The sequence below is a fragment of the Amblyomma maculatum genome, chromosome 3 (assembly GCF_055883805.1).
Source record: "Amblyomma maculatum isolate TAMU_Amacu chromosome 3, ASM5588380v1, whole genome shotgun sequence".
Taxonomy (NCBI): Eukaryota; Metazoa; Arthropoda; class Arachnida; order Ixodida; family Ixodidae; genus Amblyomma; species Amblyomma maculatum.
In genome coordinates, this window is record NC_139346.1 from 159,252,901 (window position 1) to 159,269,779 (window position 16,879).

Genomic DNA, 16,879 nt, shown 5'->3' on the forward strand with positions numbered 1-16,879 from the left:
ATATTTAGGGGTCTCTCTTTTCGGTTTTCATGTTACTAAAAATTCGACGGGCATCTTCCAGTATTCATTTCGTAACGCAGTTCTATGGTTCTTTTTCCGCCGAATATCAATTCCCACCGATTTAGTGCAGGCTTTCATTCTTTATCATATGTGTGGTGTACGGTCAATTGTCAAATGGAGCTTATCTAGCAACTTTTTTTATTTTATTCTGACAGTCTGAGCATGCAATTTCCCACTACTTAGAGCAGTAATAATAATGAATTACTGGTAAAGCACTTACAGTACTTTTTATTTGCACAAGGAAAAGTTATAAAAAACATTATATCACTGTATAAACCGCATTAGGGAATGGCAAACGCATTCTTGATTCTTTATCATCAATTTTCTCATCACTAATTCTACTTTTCTTCTCACTAATTTTCTTGTCATTAATGTCCTTACCACTAGTTAACTTATGACTAGTTTTCTGATTACTACTTTTTTAGCACTAATTATTTTATTACTGATTTCATTATCACTATGTTCCTTATTACTAATTATTTTACTAATTCATTATCACTAATCATATTATCACTACGTGAGTTTTCCACTTTCATTATTATGTTGTCATAACCACTACCTCCAACGCATTTTGGGTTCAGTTTTTGCTATACGGAAATTTTTTTGATCGAACTGTTGACCAAAAATTGGAGTGGAAGGTAGTTTATAAAAGAAAGGTTTTCTCGTTACCAACTTATCATGCAGTGAGGCTATTCTGTAAGAACGTGGAGAATTGAATGGTGAGCGTGCTAACTACAGCGATTAAACTGCCGTGGAATTATAGCGGTAACCAGAACAAGACGGCTTTGTACGACATTTACACAAGGTTTCGAGCGCCTTAAATACAATGGAGGAATGTGCTTAAAGGGCCACTGTCCAGGGAAGGCCCTTTTAAGCAAAGGAACCCAGTGTTTCGATCGGGTACCGGAGATAGTCTGTGCAAAATGCTACAGTGACACGCGCGCCGCAAAGCATCGAAAATACAATTCAAAGCTATCTCATGCTCTCCTCCGGGAAGCCAGATTCCCCGTTTCCTGCGCTGGCTCGACGGACCACGATAATGACGTACGTACCGGGAACGACGTGAATTGGTCCGTCTCGCTGACTGACGGGAGAAGGATGGGTGTCTACCGCTCGCAGCGCGCTTTTCCCTCGCCACGGCCAGGTTGAATCGTTGAATCCAGCGGCGCGCGCTCCCTCGACCGTTTCTCTTTTTTTTTTTTTTTTTTTTTTGCGCTCGCGGAGAGCCACGCCCCACCTCCCGCCAAACGCGGAGGAGGAAGGGGAATTTGTATTGCGGAGGCTAGACGACCTCGGGCAGGAGAGTGAAAAACCTTTGCGAGGGAATGGAAGGAGAGAGGCATGACAGAATTGGGTGATTGCGGTGGCTGTAACTGCGTTATTAGTTACTCTTTTCAAAAACATTTTGCGGCCTTGCGTTCTAGGGCCGAAGTCTCACAGTCACCGGGGAAGAAAATATTTTCGACCGGAGGGTGGACAGTGGGCCTTTAACCAAGTGGCTCCCCCTAAGCGGATGATGACAGTGAACAGGATTAAGCTAGCACCACACGGCATCTGGCGGCGTGATGGAGTCTCCCACTTTGTAGATACCTCTAAACCTAAGTTCGCAACAGTTTTGCTTAATCAAGCGGCACGTACACCCTCTCACTACGCCATAGGCTATCAGGCTTTATTCTTCCTCTACTTTAGCACAGCGTAATTTATGTCACTCTAAACACGGATTACCCTACAATCAAGGGAGTTCAAACGAAGTAATATGTCTTCTAGCTCACTCCCTGCAGTGGCAGAGTATTGATCCCAAGCCCTGGGGTAGACTGTCATCACTAAAAATACAGATTACCTATATTCGACAACGAAAGTAGGCTCTCATTCATAATACAAGAGGCTCTAGCAGTTAACAAGATTTCAACCAAGATTTCTTAATGCTAACATTAAGACCTCTAGCGCGGTGTTCCAATGTCTGCCTTTATTGTTAACTGCATAATTTGAGGTGCCTCCGTTTCCAGCAGTATAACGTTCCGTTATTTGCTAATCGAAATCTGTAAGGGGGCTCGGGAAGCACACTCTACTTTTAATAGGGAGTACGATAAAGGACATTTTACTCCTTCTTTACTCCCTTAGACGATCTTACTAGACGACCTTACTTTACTCCCTTAGACTATCTTACTACTGGCGTTTCTAGCAATGTTATTTGTCACCCCCCCCCCCCCCCCCTGCAATAATGCCTTCGGGCGCTGCAGGAATCTGTAATAAATCTGTAATAAATAAATAAATAAAACCATGCATAGACTCCACATCATGTAACCGCTGGGTCATGATTGTCATGAATATTGACTTTGACTTTTTTCTTCAAGGCTGAATTTTATCAACTGAACTCGGCTAACATTTAGCATTCTTTTTTTTTTTTTTTTCAAACCTCTCACATTATTCCTCTGCCCTTTCATCTTCTAAACGCGGAGTATAAGACCAATAACTTCCGAATGGATTCGTCATTCATGCCAAAAGCTTGTTCAATGCTTCATTACCGCCAAACAGCAGCTGAGCGCCTTCCTATTATAAACCGTCAAGAGGAACTCACCGACGCTCTCCTTGAAGCAGGGGCGGCTATCGTATTTCTATTTCCTTTCATTAAACTATATGAGTGAAATATATTTTTGTACTATCTGCCCTGGAAAGTAGATGCGTGTAAAAAAAATTAGCTTTCACTTCCTCATCTGCTACAATGCGACAGTTATTCTCTTCGCTTCAATCTTCGTGATGGGAATGTATCAATCAGGAAGCTGCTAATCTGAAAAAATCTTGTATTGCATAGTGAGTAGTACTGCATTAGTATGGTGCTAAATATGTATGTCGCTGCGTAAGTGATGCTTCGTTGCAGATCTATGATGCTGAAGTTTCATATCTTGATGCGTTTGTGTAAAATTGCGGTGTTTGTGATGTGTGTGCCTGCTCTACCTTTACGCATGCTCTGCTTTTTTGTGTATATGCTGTTGTTGCTTCACCCCATTAAACAGTTGGTAGTTGCGCTCGTGAACTGTTGTATGTGTTTCTTCCTGTGTCCTGTCTAAGTTGTTGCGCATTTCTCTTATATACTATGCATGTATGTATATATGCGTATGTGAAGTGTATGCATACGCATATGTTATGAAGGCATTTGTAGACCCGTCAAGCTCTTCAAAAACTGCTTCTTTTCTACAATCCCCCCCCCCCCCTAATATCTTTATTAGAGATGATAAACCAACAATCTCAACTGCGGTTCAATTTAGTTTTAAGACCAATGTGTTACCGAAGCAACGGCAATAGTCCTCAGTATAGCGCTGCAGTCACGCAGCCAATCAACAATTCCGTGCTCTTAGGTGCAGTAAAGCGAAAGCATTAAGCGTCTTTTTATTTTTTTATTTTTCAGAATTCATTATTATATGTTTTTTTTTTATGTTTTTAGTTGTTTAGGCCCCTCAACGCTAGACAAGGCTACGTTAGCAGGAAGTTCGCATAGAACAGTGGCTAGCGCGCTCTGCTGGGGAACGGAAGGATGGAGGTTCGGTTCCTGACGTAGACAAGCTTACTATCTTTACTGCCAATTCATGCAGACACGCTCTGTTGACAGGCTCTGTCCACGCACTCTGCAGATACATTGTGCGGACGTCACTCATGGGACAAGAACATTAGTAAAAGAAGAGATTTCATTGGTGTCAATGACACAAAGATAGGCGACAGAAACCTATGCGACATTGCTTTCAAATTAGAATTTTTTCAAAACTTCTGTGCATTTTTCTCGCTGTCTTCACCCGTGTCTCGAGTGGAAGATCCCGGTATAGGTTGCGCGGAGTGCGGTGAAACACGGCTCCGTACCGAAGCGCGACAATAGTGGAAGCAGTGCACTGCATGTGAGCCATAACACATCCTCACTCACGTACGTTCCTTCTCACCTTCCCATCTGAAAGGAGCTGTTCGAGTTGGCAGCTCCTGCCATCTATGTCATGTGGCCTCGGGACATCATACAGCTAAGCCGCTTCACCTACCAACCGCCACTTGCCAAAGTTATGCCCGCGATTTTTCAGTCGCAATGCTGGCAACGTCAGCTTTTGTCTTGCTTATCATCTTACGCTTACATGCACTGTGCTACCCGCTTAACCAAATAGATCTAGGGGCAGCGAGTCTGCAGTGATTCGGGAATCTGGAGTGCCGGAGGGTTCCATTCCCACCTTATACCTTCTCATCTAAATGGGTCTGCACCTGTCATCTCGGCCAAAATCTTGGCGTCGCACAACCAGCCGTGTGTATAAATGTAAATATTGCATCGTTCGTCAATGCTGCTGCGTGACTGGAGCTCAGACAAGCTGAAAGCAGTTTTTTTCTCCTGTCACCCTTTTTCGCTGTACATTGTATGTGAAAATAAAGTAATTGATTGATTCATTGACCATTCAGTGCCCGGCCATGTCACCTGTCAAGTGTATACTACCACCTGTCAGGTGCATTTTCGTGTGTTTTTTCTCACATTGCGCACCCTTGATTTTCCGTTGGGCCTTTACTGCCGCCGCATTAAGATTGTTGAGACTTATACTCAACTGCTAATGCCTGCATACTGCCTAGGCTACCTGCTACGACAACAGCAAAAACAAACAAAAAAAACGAAAAAAGAGGCCTAGTATTCACACAAAACGTCAAAGTCGCTGTGTGCAACATCTGCTTAGGGAAACTGCGTCTACGGAGAAAACTATTTGGTCAACTTATGCGCTTCAAAACACTACGTACTCTATCTAAGTTCTTTTAAGAGTTCTTGAAGAAATGCTTTGCTCTTAAAACTCAAGAAGCCAACGCTACAGTTCTCTCTACTGCGACTTCATTTCAATTATCTACTGTCGTATTATGTAGACATTTTATACGAAAAGCGATTGTACGACATGCCCGTAATTTAACAGAGGATTGTGCTTTTTCCAACGCCCAAAATAAGCCTGTCAGGATATGCTGGCGAGATACGACAGACTTGTTACATTCTGGACTGAGAACGACGAAGGTAGTTCTGACAAGCTGTTAAGAGGCAGCAGTACTTGACAGGCGAACATGTTTAGACAGCGACAGCTCAGCTAAGCCCAGCCCAAGCACGACGAGCATCCCGGTTTGCCGGCCGTCCTCCGGCAGCTAAATTATGTTATGCGCTCGACAGGTTCCTCACGCAGAATCAACAAGCAGCGAGATGGAGAAAACCAAGCTGTCGAGAGTGTCGTCGCTCGATCCTCTCTCGTGGGGTCAAGTAAAAACAGAACCGTAACGATAAAGATCAACCGAGTACAGCGTTACGAAACCCGCCGGACAGCAGAACCAAACAGGAAAAAGAACAGTAGCAAAAGTAGAAGCCCGGCAATCTGCTCGCTGATATCAAGGATAGCGGGGCGGCAAGAGTATCGGGTAAAGCAAAACGTCCGCGACGCTCAGGCGGTGCCCTAACGAGAGTCTCCTAACGACGGCGCCGACACCGCCCCAAGGTAACGGGCAGCAACGGCAGCATCAGCCAGCTGACGTCAGAGTGTCCCTTGCCGTGTTGCGACGTCCTCTTCTCCTTCTCCCCACCGGCGAGCCGTGTCCCGGCTCCTCTGACCTCCCCTAGGGGGACGGAGGCAACGGCGGCAATTCTGACTCAGAGCCGCTGAGAATCCCCGCCGCTCACCGGCCGCGGTAGCGGCGGCGATCCAGAGAGATCCTCATCCTTCTTCCCTCCTCTTCCTCCTTTTCCCGGCTGGCTGCCGGCGTGAGTGCAGCAGCAGCAGCAGCCAACAGCGACACGGCGGCTAGCGCCAGCAGCAGCAAGCACGGCGCAGAACGCCCTCCCTTACCGCGTTTCCTCCTCCTCGCTTGCCTTTGGGGGATCCGAGTTCGGAGGAACTTTTCGGAACTCATCTCGTCCCAGGGCCGCGTTCTCCTCCTTCTCCCCATCTCGCCCTCGCTCGCTCGAGAAGGGCGCGCGCGAAACGCGCTCCCGCGCGTCGGCCACGTCTCGCTTTTGCCGCCGCTGCCTTTTACTTTCTCCTTTTATTGCCCGCTGCCGACGCTTTTCCCGATTGGGGAGCAAGCTTTCGGGAAAGAAGGGTCGGTCCGCCGCCGCCTCTGCTGCTGCTGCCTTGCCGCTGCTGATGCCCTGGTCGCTCGCCGCCGCCGGTGTCGCTCACTGCCCCCTTCCACCTCTTCCCTTAGTCCCGGCCTCCCTGTTCCCTAACCTACACTGCAGACTTTTTTCGCTTCTTTCCCTGTTTGTGTTTCCTGCTTTCCGCGCTGTTCTTGTACTTTGGCTCGTTTTTATGCAGCTGTTGGTGGTGGTGCTGCTGCTGCACAACTTCCCCCGGCACTCTTTCTTTCTATTTGCTTCCTTCCTGTTTGCGCCTGCTGCTGCTGCTGTCGCCGGGAGCAGGGCCAGGGAAGGGCCGTCCCTCGCCGGACCGCACGCGCCTGGCGAAGGCCTCGCTGCCACGCCAGCGCGCCGCTGCTGTTGCTGCCGTTGGGATTGTGTTGCTCGCTGCACAGCTTCGGGGCAGCGCGGGTCCGCATTTGTTGGCTTTTATTTTGTCGTCGTCGCCGCCGTCGTCGTCGGGGTGAGCGCTTCGGGGGGTTGCCACGGTCGATCGAAGGTGCGTAGCGGCCAATGATCGATGAGCCAGGGGTCCAAGCTCCTTCTCTCGTGCGCGGCAACCGACGCCGCCGGGCCGGCCGTTAATGGCGGACACCCCCGGCGTCCACCACCACCACGCACACGCACGGCCAGCGAACGAGCCAACTCACTCTCACTCTCGTCTTTCCGGGCCGCTGACGCACCGTCGCACCGTGTATGCTGCAGGACAGCACAAACGCACACACACACACACTGTGTGGCAGCAGCGGCGGCGACGCCCCAAAAACTCGCTGCCCCCTCTTGTTCTTTTCCCACTTTCCCTTGTTCCCTTCGACAAAAATTTCTTCCCTTCTCTCCCGATTCCCTTCACACTCTCCACAATTTCTCGTCGGGCTGCGGCACTTGTTTCTACGAGGTTGCGGCGAAAGTCGCGACTTCGACCAGTGTGTGTGCTTCTCGCGCAGAATCCCACCGACCAGCCGCCCCCAACTTCGAGTTTCTCCGCGTGATCGCTCCCGAACAATCTCTTTCGAAGCGCACAACTTTCGTCAACTTATTTCTAAGCGTCACTCTCCTCGTCTGGCACCATCTCAGCAGTTCTCGGCCTACGTCTCTTGCTCTTTTGTCGTTTTATATCACCTTTACGGTAGAGCAGCGCCCATCTACGTCGATAGCGTCAGCTGATGCATTCCCTGGTTCGGAGGTTGAACCTGATCCTGTCGTCCCACTGAGCTCAAGAACATGTCTCGAAACTTGTTTAATCGAAGAGCACAAGGAAATCGTATTCCCTTGTTAGAAAGTTACAAGTAGCGTTCAAGAGGCTCACTGCAAACAGCAGAGCAAGAGTTAACATAACATAGCGGTGGTGATGGAACAGCGCAAGCGACGGGTATCAACTTGCTGAGTCGATAGTCAGCGCCTGTGTATGTATTTTCTCGTTTCATTGTGACCCTCCGCTTGCACTTTTCCCTCACCATGCATAACTAACTAGCCCACCAACTCGCTCTTATTAACATAACTTATCTAAGAATGTTTCCTTGCTTTTTCGTGTTCAAGCAGAGTGCTAATTGTAAATAAGGAAAAGAACGAATCCACCGTTCGTTTCATCGTAGGCGTTTTGTTACCTTGTGATTCTGTTAGTATAATGCTCTTACTGACATTGTTGTCACAGTTCTTCGCTGTTTAATTCTGTTACTATATTATTCAAACTTATTTTCTACTATGTCAAGTTTCCCAATTACACGTCCGCTTCCCCAACCCTTTCCTCCAGTGTATGGTACCGAACTGGTACCGTCTTTGGTTAATCCACTCACCTTTCTTTCTCCTTTATCTAAGGTAGGAACAAATTTCTGACTTTTCAGCCATGAAGGGTTCCTGTGCGCGAAAAAAACAACAACAACAACAAAACTACAGACTTTGTTTCACACTCAGACACGTGCTACGGCGCAAAATGCGCTGCTATGCGGGCTGAATAACACCGTACGCTCTGACAATATTTAATATAACGTAAAGCATTCTTCGTGTCAACGATCACTACAAGAACTAAAGAATAACCCCTTGTAGACCAAAGAAATGTTGTGCCCAGACAGGCGTTGTTGTGCCAGTTCACCCCACTGGATGAATGAACTCTCCCCTTTTCCGCTTCACCTACTAGTCGTTTTCTTCTACGGGTGTACCAAGACCTTATTTCACCCTCTCTTGAATCTCGCAGTAAAAGCTGTTAATTAACTAATTTATTTGTTTATATATACTGCAATACCACGGAGGGATTTTAGCAGGGTTCGAATACATAGGTAAATAATTAATACAATTCATGGGAGTGGGACAAATAAAAAAAAACAGCATGTTTCAACAGCGCAAAACACGCTAGCATCAAGCCCAGTGAACATATCTTGACAAAACCTTACAGAAGACCTACAGATGGCATACATATAATTTCAAGGATGGCTGCATAACTTGAATCTTGGTCCGTAAATTCCAGTCAGTGAAGTACAGTTGCTGGCAAAAATGAGTATTTGTGCGGAAAGGGTCATTGCTAGATTATGACGCTGCCTAGTGGCCTACCAATACCATGATGAAAATGAACTCTTGTTTGCAAACTTTACGCTGCAGTATCCACTAATTACTTGATAAGACCCACTTATTTCGTGCCCAGCATATGCGTAAAAGTCATCGCCGTCAAATGTTGTCGTAACACGTCACGTGGCCGGCGACGTCACGTTCCAACACTCCGGCCGCGCTCCACATAGCTGTTAGCGGGTTGGTGACGTCACGAGTGCACGAGTAGCCAAAACACAGACAACTGCGCTGGTCAAAAGGAGAAAGATTAATTGCAGTGGCATTTTTCCTTTTTTTTTTTTGCTTTAATATATATGATCAGATATCCAACCTTGTGAGAAGGCCGCTTTGCTCGTTTCTACAGATAAAAAAAAAAAAAGAAATAGTCGAGTACCGTGCCTCCTGATCTTCCCTTTTGACTCCCCCTCGGAGCGGCGCTAACCATCAACAAAAGCCTAACTGCTCCGCAATGTACGGAGGCGCCGGCAGACAGGGTAGACGTCGTGCCGACGCTCAATCTACGCGTCGCCGCCACCAAAGTGCAGGCACGGCTTGCTCATCGGAAAGGAGCACCAGCCGTCGTTGCCCGAGGTCGGGGACAACCCCCTCGGCGTCTCCTAAATGACAGCCGGCCGCCGGACCTCGGCGCGCAATTTGTCACGGCGAAACATTTCTCGCTCCGTCGCGTGGCCTCCCAGTTCGCGCGCTTATTTCTTCGTTCCTTGTGCTATCGCCCTGAAAATGCCAAAAGAGGACAAGTGTTCGGGAAATCTACGAATAACCCACATTTTTGCTTTTATTTTACCCTTTTTTCTTTCTTTTTTGTTTACCCTTTATAAGGGCGTAAAAGGCATACGGAGATACTAGTTTGTTGTGTCTGGTATACGCACTCAGGTTTTGCAGCCCTGGCAAAACTCCTCGCTTTCCATTTTTTTTTCCTTCTTTTCTAATACGCAGGTGCGGGCGAATAGAGTGGCTTGCGGGAGGAACAGATAACCTAATCACTTTCTTCGCTTATATCTTGCTGCGAACCTGCGGCCTAAGAGCCTGTTTGTACTTTTGAGCTTCTGATCCCCTTCGCTTTCCGACTGTTGTAAGTTATTCGCTTATCTTTTGAACCCATCACGTTGTTTTTCGAACGAGGTGTTTTTTTTTCGCGGTGACTCTCCGCAAAGAAACCTCCTCAGTTAGCCGTCGTACTTTGAATTCCACCGCTATCTCGTTCTTCTGACCAGCCTTTACCGTCGTTTTAAGCTGAGTGATTTACAACTTGCGTCAGAATTTTTACTTTACGGCATTCCTTGGATCTGTCCCACTAAAAAGTAGAATAAAGGCGAACTGCAGCCCAGCTCGCGACATGTACGTGTACGTCACGCTTGCCGTGTACTCACACAAGTAATAAGGCAGAAGTGGATTGTGACGTATCATAAAACGCTTAATAAAAGCAAGCTCCGCTATACAGTAGCTCCGCCTCGCTCAAACCATGCTTTGGTCGTGAGGCAGTCAGGGACAGCCAGTAGCAACCCGATCGCACCGCGATTTCTCCGGGTCATGGACTTGCATTAGAAGGTTTGAAACCTCGGCGGCTGGTTTCTCAGCGTGAGCTAGGCACCCGCAACGACGAGCTCGCGCAACCGTTCCTTCAAGCGCGCCGAACTTTCACATTAAAGGTAGCCTCCACGCGCCCTTGACTCGCCGGCTATAGCTGGGAACTCCGGAATGTCGAAAACTACACCGGTCTCTGGATCCCCTTCGAGTGGCGGCGATGGAGATGGAGAGGATTGCGCAGGACGCAAGGTGACCCGCCGAACCGCGTCTTCGATAGGGTAGAGAGGATGGAAGGAAGAGAGTTTCTCGGAAGGAACCCGACGCTGGCTGCACTCTCGATTTCTTTCGCGCCGACATCGCCGCGCAAGCGAGCTGCTGCAAAGGCCACCGTGACCTCGTCGGCACCCGGTGTGCAGACCGCGCAGGCGCCACGGCAGCACGCACGCACACAGCGGGGCGGCATTCGGGAAGAAAGGAAGCGGAGAAGGGGAGGGAAGGCGGGCTTGATTGACCAGCAACCCGTCGCCGACCACGGGTCGAGGGATAAGCGGAGGAAGGGCGAGCGCCGCCCGAGACAAAGCAAGCAGCGTGGAAACTTAGCGAATAGTTTCGCGCCCCGAGCCTCCCCGGCGCCGACGAGCGAGCGTGGAAGGACACGGGAGGAAAAAGGGGGGAGGCGAAGCGTCGCGGGCGAAATTAGGAGGCGCTCAGCGAAGGCCTGGTGGTGGGCAGCACAGGGAAAGCGAGGGCCGTCGTCGGCCTCACCGAGAAGCCCTTCCAGGCAGCGTCTCCCCTTTTCCAGGCATTAGTGTGGCGGTTGAGGCGTGCTGCCAACGAGGTGAGCGAGAGATTGGGCGAACGAGAAAGTGAGCCACAGCATTAGTGACTGAGGGAGTGGAGTGTATGTCTGTGAGAGACAGCGCTGGTGACTGAGGGGGTTAGTAAACAGATAAGTTTGTGGTGAGAGTAAAAGTGCAAGTGGGTTATAAGTGTTTGAATGAGTATAGCGATCAAGTGCCCGACTGAGCCAAAGTGAGTAGCTGTGGTGTAAGTGAAGTTCAGCTACTACTTATTTGCTTTTTCCTCCACTGCTTTAGCACATAACCACAAAATGAAGGCGTTCAATGTACCTGGAATTATGCTGGCTGTGAATGAGAATCACACAATTATATTGTCAGGCTAACATAAAACGCGAATAGTGCCAAGAAAAAAAAATCAATTTTTGCCTGACTACGACACATTGAAGTCAATCACTGCTTTAATTCATATTAGTACATTAAATCGCAGCGGAGCCCATATTTGGTAAAGTTCCAAGACCACAGGGTAGCATTTTGTGGCACTGGGACTTTTGCAAGCCCTGTACATGTTCGTCAAATCGTTTCACGCTGTTGCCGTGCTACAAAGTCGAAAAATGTATAGTTGCGAAGCGCAATCACACTTTACTGACGGACGTAAGTACTCAATGAATGACGCAGTGCGTTCAATGACGTATACAGCGATAGCATGATGTGGCGAACGGCAAACTCGTTGGATGCTTACGTGCCGAATGTTTAGGATAGAGGCCGTTATGATCTCTAGCGATAAGCCATATTACCTCCCATAATTTAACGAAGACTGAAAAGCTTCATCCTTTTGAAAAAAATCACCAGAGCGTGAAATGCTCATATTTCGCTTCGTTAGGAGTCCTCCACCTTGGGAGACCCCTCACTATTCGACCATCACTCTAGTCAAGCGAGAAATTGGATTTAGACTGGCATTAAGCTTAGTATATCCGTCTAAAGAGTTCCTCGTCTTGAAATCGTTAGAAATGAAAGGTATAGAAAAGCGTGAACAACACAGTGAAGTTGTATAAGTGTGCAAACTTGCGCTGCTTTGCACGCCTTTTTCATGTTTACCACATGACCCGTGCGTGCGCAGTTTGAAGTTTCAATTTCACTGATGTGAGCTCATTCTTTCTTTTTTCTTCCAGTTCCACTCCGCACTCGGACATATGGAACGAATTTCAATGTCGCACAAATTATGGTAAGCAGATGATTCCATGTCGCCTTCCAAAATCGTTAAATTCGCTGCATAAGCATGATTTTCAACTGGAACAACCATCGAAAGATGACATCAGAGTAGTTTTATCAGAGACTGAACCTGTTTGTCTTTGATATGATATTTGAAGCCTTCAAAGTTGTTATCTTGATGTACTACCTTTGTGACGGGAATTAATTGCGATTGTTTTCTTTTGTTAAGAACTCAATTTTTGAAGGTTTTGCTGTCTTCTCTTCTTCTTTTCTGTGTGCGACAGTTTGACACTGCTATTATCATTACTGTCACTGCAGCATTGCTGACACTGCTATTATTACTACTGCTATATGGAAAGAAATTGGTACTTTTTTGTTGTTTTACTTTGCCTGATCTTACTGCGATATCGCTTTTCTATTCTTTGTTACCGACTCTGTTCATGTGCAATAAAGTGCTGGTTGTTGTCAATTTTTTATACGCTATCATTGAGCGCGATGCCACGTCTAATGTACTTGTATTTTTATTTTATTTTATTTTACTTTTTTTTTTTTGTGTGTGGACGCTATCTGCTCTGCCTATGTATTTTTACTTTGTATTTTCTTCGGGAAGGGGGGGAGGGGGCGGAGCTCATCAAGCCGATTGCTCGGCTTTTTATCCCTGCCTCCCCCATCAACATGATGGAAAATAAAGCTATTATTATTATTAAAAAATATAGATCACTGCAGAAAGTGCATCGGGAAAATGCGAAAGCATTAGTGCTGGCGCGATGTTGTTGGCTCATACTATACGCCTTTCTAGATCTTACCCGCTCAGTTACCACTCAGCGATGTGTCTCAGCACTTTTTTTTGTCCGATGACTCATAATTACGTGACTCGACACTTTCATGTCACATGACTGATCTCGATTCGTTAATGATACAGCACTTCTTCATACCATGACTTAAAACTTTCATCCGGTTATTGACTGATGACTTCACTAGCTGATGACGTCCCGAGGGGACCACCTTGCGACACATTTTGCGACATTTCCATCTCCAGCGTAGAATAGTAAAGCTTTCACCTTAATAAATTTAATAAATTCCAGTTTGAAAAAAACGCTTGCGTAGTTGCGGAGGAGCAGGCGTCAGTTTGTGTAGAACATTTGGCAGTCCACACTGAACCCTGGCCAATCCCCCTTCGTGGGTATGTGCCAAATATCAAGGAAGAAGAAGAAGAATATGGAAGAACAAAGTGTCACATGACTCTTGCGCTGCAGATTACCGAAACTAAATCTGTATTTATGTCGTTCGGGGCTATCCGCTACTAACCTCTGTGAGTCTTGCAAAGAAAGTGAATCCATAGATCATTGTTTCCTCTTCTGCCGGCGGTTCGCATCTCTCCGCATAATTTACTTAGCAATTCCCCTTTAGAGATTAGGCCTTCCACTAACCATTACAGTTCTCCTCTCCTTCGGAGCAAGCGTCAAGGGATACGCCTTAAAACCAGTTTGCGATTTCATTCATGATTACATAATTTAAACAGGTAGATTCCTATGCTAGGTACGATTTCAACTTTTCTTTTCATTTTTATTTTTTCCAAATTCTAGTTAAAGATCTATATTTATCTGAATACTCCAGTCCTTGAACATAATTATTTACAAACTACAATGCACCTTGGCCAATCCCCCGCCGTGGGTGTGTGCCAATTTGTCTCAGGACATCATCATCATCATCATCACAGAAAATGTTCCCGGATTCTCAGTTGCGATGGAAGATTAACAGATCGAATTAATTGAGCATTTAAATAACTGTATACGTGAGCCACGTGCGCCTTTGACTAATATGTCATGGCACTTTGCTGTGCGTGATGCCCCTTAAAGCAGGCGTAAGCGCGAAGTATCCGGCACACGAGGCCGTCGGACCCTGACGCCGAGATGAGAACATGACAGCAGCAGCGGCATGATGGTGATACGGCAAGAAGGCCCCCTACACGACGAAGCACTACGATTCTCGCAGTGCCGTAGGGCTCCATCTTACTTCTGCGAGTCGTCGTTCTGCTCCATTTGTTGACGCCGTCACGAACACGGCGAATAAGGCGAAACAAAAAACGCGCACCGCCCTGAATGCGGCATTGTTTCAGACTATAGCTTCTTTCCTCTTCGAGATCAATGCACACGCGACACGCTCAAGCCATTACGCACTTTCTCTTGTTCCCTTCTCCTTAACGCTCTGCCGTCTCGGAGACAGTACACATTCTAAAAACAAAGATTTCCGAGACCAAGCACATAGACAAATACTCGGGACGAATGTTGCAAAGGTGATCGCGCTCAAGAAAATAAAACTGAGCAGCGAACGAAGACCGTGTGAACAAAAAAAAAAAAAAATACAACGAGGATAAAATGAAGGAGTAGCAAGCACACATAAAAAAGGGAAGACATAGACGTTTGTTCTCAGCCAGAGCCGGAGGAGACCGGCGGGTTTCGGACCAGCGACCACCGACGCGACGCTACGTTGGCGGCGGTCAACGAAGCGGGCGTCGTGGCCCACTACCGCCGGCAAGCCAAGCAGGGCGCTCTCATAAAGCATCGCGCCCGCAGGAAAATAGACGGAAAAAATAAAGACGCAGCACGGCAAACGGCGCAAAGTTTGAGAGAAAGCTCTGCCAACGGAAATGTAAAAAAAAAAAAAGCGTTAAAATGGAACTAAAAGAGGAGCAGGCGTCGTATCTACAACGCCAGCGTTCTGGGGCCCGTCGGACACACAGGCTGTGCAGCAGCAACCATGCGGGCGGGAGCGTGCCAACTGAGCGAAACTAAGACAGCAACGCGGCCGTGTAGACGGTCGCAAGGAGTTCAAGCAGCTGGAAGAGAAGGGGATGAAAAGAGCTCGGGAAAGAAGCGGTTTGGAAATCGTCTCCGCGTCCGTGCAATATACTGATAATAAAGGGGGGAAAAAAATTTGAGGGTCCGGAATAAGCAAGACAGGCACTGACGACCGCACTCGCGCGCTTTAAGGTGAGAAATACGAGAGACCTGCTGAGGCGGAAAGGCTAAGAAGAACCAATAGCAACAGGATTAGAACTGCACCGATTCTCCGCAAAGTTACGGTAAGTGCCACGTGGATCAAAGAAGCGAGTGGACTTAACAAGAGCACCCCAATAATCGCGCAGCGGAAAAAGAGCGAAAGAAAAAAAAAAGAAAAGATGTTACGAAATAAAAGCCGCCTGCGTTAAATAACGCAAGAATAAATTTTAAAGCTAAGGTGAAAGTTATGGAGACAAGAATAGACGGTAAAATGCTTTGCCTAGTCAAACGAGGCGTTTTTCCATGGCAGCCGGAGTGGACGTCCCTTCTCACCCAATCCACACGCACAGACATCGGTGTGTAGGTTCAGCTGCGCCAGCCAAAGCGTACATCGTTGACCAAGCGCATGAGCGATGCAAAAGTCGGGCGCTTCTTCTCAAAGTCGTCTTTCCTTATATTCTTCCCAACTTTTCCCTCAAAAGATGGCGAGGGAAGAGAAGAAGAAAGGGGAGGAGTGTAAGCTGAAGGTTGCCCAGCACGACCAAAACGTGCTGTAACGAAGCCCGTCGCGCAGGAGGAAGCAAACGAGGCAGCGAGGAACCGAAACAGAAACAATCAAGCTCAGAGGGGGAAAAAATGGCATCAAAAAAAGAAAGCAAGGAGTGAGGCGAGGTTCGACGGTCGTGGCGTCGGAGCAGGGAACAGGAGGCAGTACGAGATCTGGGGGAAGAGGCAGGGGGGGAATGTGGGTGCGTTCTTTCGGAAGCAGGAGTGGACGGAACTTCGGAGAGAGAAAAAAATAAAAGGGGGGACGCAGAGAGAGGAAGAAAAAGTGAGTGTTGCGCAGCGCGGACGAAAGAAATCACTCCTCTGCCTCTTTTTGCTTCACGCTCGAAGTAATGAGATAAAACTAACGCCGCGAAAGCCTTGGCGACGAGAGCAGAGGCGGATAGAGAGACAGGGAGAGGGAGGTGAAAGGAAAAAGAAAAACGAAATCTAGGCAAGAACCGCTCAGCGCTCTTCGAGCGAGACGAGAAACAAGGCCGAGAAAAACAAAAACGCAGAATGTGAAAGTTGGGGCAGACAAGAAAAGAAAAGCTATAAAGAGGAAGAAAAGTGAGATGCGGGAGCGTGCGGAGCGCGAAAGGGGATTCAAGCCGTGCCGGCGGCGGCGGCGGCAAAAGAGCGGGCAGCAGCGACGGGCTCGATGCGAGCTGGCGCGAGCGCACGCCCGTGTTCGGCACGCGCTACCATGCCACACCCTCTCCCATGCCTCGGAGCTCTTCACCATGAGCTGAGGAAGCAGCACATGGGCCAAACAAGGCCGAAAGAAAAGGAGATACAAATATAAAAAATGAAAAGAAAAAAAATAAAGGCTCGTGCGGGCCAACGAGCCAAGGGAAGAGACTTGTGAAGTGCAAAAAAAGAGGGTATAGGATGGAGAAGAGCAAGAACCTAGGGGTACAAAATAAAGGAGGGAAAGAAAGTAAAGCTCGGAGAAAAAGAGGAAAAGTGAGACGGGATGGAAGGTAGAAAGAAAGAAAGGAGGCAGGCAGCCGAGTCAAGGCTTGAGCAACAACAAGTTCTGCCGCTCTTTT